This window comes from Suncus etruscus, chromosome 7 (assembly GCF_024139225.1).
Source record: "Suncus etruscus isolate mSunEtr1 chromosome 7, mSunEtr1.pri.cur, whole genome shotgun sequence".
NCBI lineage: Eukaryota > Metazoa > Chordata > Mammalia > Eulipotyphla > Soricidae > Suncus > Suncus etruscus.
The window spans coordinates 101,797,478-101,800,681 of NC_064854.1; the positions used below are offsets into that span (position 1 = coordinate 101,797,478).

The following is a 3,204-nucleotide window of genomic DNA, read 5'->3' on the forward strand; positions in this document are numbered from 1 at the left end:
TGTTATGGCCATATTTTTTTGTGAAGTCTGTATGTGTATGTCTTGCTCAGTGTCTGTCTGTTTTGCATATTTTGTATATAGTTCCCTTTTTCCTAACTTTATCTTCCCCAATTTAGTCTTCCATATCCTTCCTTCCTAGTCTATAATATTTAATTCTCAGGATTCCCTTCACATGTGCAACTCATCTCCTTCACCCACAACTACAAGCCTCCTGATCTCGGCCTGAGGAAGAAATCCATGACTGTTGGAGTTTTGTACCATGTTTGCTGCAAACTTGTTGGAAATGAAGCCACCTGGAATTTGTGTCACAATATAACCCCAGAGAAAAGATCCATGGATAAGACCCACAGTCTCTGGATCCCAGTTAAACTGTGCTATCTAAATTTCTGGTTTTCCATCCACATACACAATGCTATCCTTGACCATTTCTACAATGGCTACCCCAAGATTGCACCGATCTCAAAGGAAATGCAGAAGCCCAACTAACTCATGATGCTTCAACACATTTTTCCAGACCCATCAAGTGTCTTTTGCCAGTCTTCTTGAAGTTCCAAACCCCTCATCTTTACAGATTGGTATTGGACTCTGTAGAAATTTCACCTTTTATATTTTTCTTATAATTGTAATTCTTTGAATTTATATTTGGTACTACACTTCTTTTGACTATTGTAATTAATATTTTTCTATTTTAGTTCTTAATCTTAGGAATTGATGTTGTATTACATTAGGGTTTTGCTTTCTTGACTTTAGGTTAGTGGGTTAGATATTGTTGTCTATAATTTCCTAAATGATATTTTTGCCTGGTCTCAGGGCTTTTTGCGTGGGCTCATCATAGGCAAAATACTAGGTTTATAGGAGGTTCCATCCATTTTGGATGGCCCTCAAGTTGTTTGCTTACACAGGGAGGGTCTCTGCCTAAAACATTTTGTTTTGTTTTGTGACTTAAGCTCCCATCTATAAATAATCGACCTTATTGGTACATCAATTTCGGACATCATATGGACTTCAGCCTGGATTAAGAACTTGGATTAAGTTCAGAAACCTATTGATCATCATTGCAGTGCCCCCCCCCCCACTGTGCAGGGGGTATATGTTTCTTCCTCCAAAATAAGGGCCTAATTCAATGACCTCAAAGATGGGCTTTCTGGTCTACCTGGACTTGAATGAAGATAAGGCATTTGCCTCACATGCAGAAGGTCATTGGTTCGAATCCCAGTATCTGCCAGGAGCGATTTCTGAGCGTGGAGCCAGGAGTAACGCCTGAGCACTGCCAGGTGTGACCCAAAAAACAACAACAACTACAAATAAAGAAAAAGTGCTTCTCGCCTGCTACACAACCTTTCTGGCGTCTCTTCGAAGGATCTATGTACATCTTAGATTTATCTTCTCAGGAGCTTGTAGTTGATTCCTTGATACATGTTTCTGGTTTTAGACACCCTGTGTTTAGGTTAGAAGTTTTTCTTTACATTTTCCTGTGATGCGCTTATGCAAACAGCTGCTCTTTTATTATCAACTAGTTTTTCCTTTAATAATTGTAGATAATATTCGTTGTTTACTAAAAACAAATGGGGGAATTGTTGTGTATGTAAATATTTTAGGGGATTATTATGTTACTGACCCTACCCTGATTGGTGATTGTGCCCTACCCTAGGGTGTGACCTGGCATTCTGTCCCCACCCTAGGGTGATACCTGATTCTGCTCCCACCATTGGGTGGTATCTGATCCGACCATTGGGTGGTACCTGATTCTGGGGGATAAAAACAAGGGTCTGTGGAAGGCGAGAGGCTTTTGGCTGGAACTTATGCTGAGTCTTTGGACTTCAGTCTTGTCCACCGAAAAAAGCTAATATTTCCACAAGCCTGACTAGAGTCTGCGAGCTGTTTACCCGCCGTTTCACCTCAGAACCGTGGGCTGGACAGGGTGGCAAACGCGAGTGCTGAGCTGGAGGGGAAAGACCTCATCCTCCATTCCTCCATCAGTCAACCTCTTCAGGGGCTGACTTGCAACAATAGGTAAACTTATAGGTAAAACAACATATTTGAGACAAATAGAATAATTTGAACATAAATAGAACATTAAATGATATTAAGAAATCATTGTTGTGCTCGCTTTGGCAACACATATACTAAAATTGGAACGATACAAAAGATTAGCATGGCCCCTGCTAATCTTGATGACACGCAAATTTGTGAAGTGTTCCATATTTAAAAAAAAAAAGAAACCATTGTTGCACTTGTTGTTGTACCATTGTTGCATTGTTGTACCTGTTGCATTGTAGTACTATTGTTGCATGTTGTACCTGTTACAACAGGTAGCACAGCTGACTTAGCTTCAATCGCTGGGATCCCAACTGGTCTCCAGAATCCTTTTAGAAGTGATTCCTGAATAAAGAACTGGAGGTAAATCCTGAGCATTAGTGTGTGTGACCCCAATACAAAATACCACCTCTGGAAACCACTGTTATTGTTGTCAAAAATGGTAATGAAATTGGTAATGAAGTAAAAATATTTATTATGCTCACTGCTAGCAACAATATATATGTATATATATAATTGACTACATTAGATAAGATGTTCTAAATAAATGCTTTAAACTTAGATAAATTGATTCTTCTTACATATTCTTAGCAAAATCATTTAACAATGGTTTATCGTTAGTTACAAACTGCGAAGTAATGGTTGTCTTATACAGAGATAACAGTATAATACAAATGCTCATAGCAAAGAGCACCTTGATAAAACAAAAAACAATATTTCAATGCATAATGGAATTAGCAAATAACAAGAAGCAACATTCTGAAGGAGCATGATAAAGAGAGAAAGGGATATATGATGAAGCTGCTTCTATCAAATCATGCTAATGGGCATCAAGCCTACCTGTACTATGCAAAAGAGTTTCTCACTGACCTCTGTTTGTAAAAACACATTTTAGCTGGAAGATGTCACATTTTGCTTACAGATTTTATGGAGAGTAAAACGTGGCAAGAGGAATACAACCAACTAGGAAATCAGTCAATATTCAATGATTTTTCAGTTTAATAAACTCTGTACTAAGTTTTTAAAGTCACTGGTAAAGTTTTTATAAAATAAGTTACTCTTATTTTGTTGCATTTGTTCCTGTACAGATTTAGGAGCACAGATAAGGTCATTTTAGTTCTCACTAAGATTAAATATAGAAATAGAAGTCCCTTCAGTTAAATTGTG

At 37.9% G+C, this 3,204-nt stretch overlaps 1 non-coding gene across 1 annotated transcript; it reads left to right on the plus strand.

Annotated features, from left to right (window-relative positions):
• Positions 1 to 2,102: 2,102 nt before the first annotated feature.
• Positions 2,103 to 2,209, plus strand: LOC126014538 (U6 spliceosomal RNA). The gene has a single exon (XR_007497581.1). It is a non-coding gene; the product is annotated as a U6 spliceosomal RNA (small nuclear RNA).
• Positions 2,210 to 3,204: the final 995 nt, after the last annotated feature.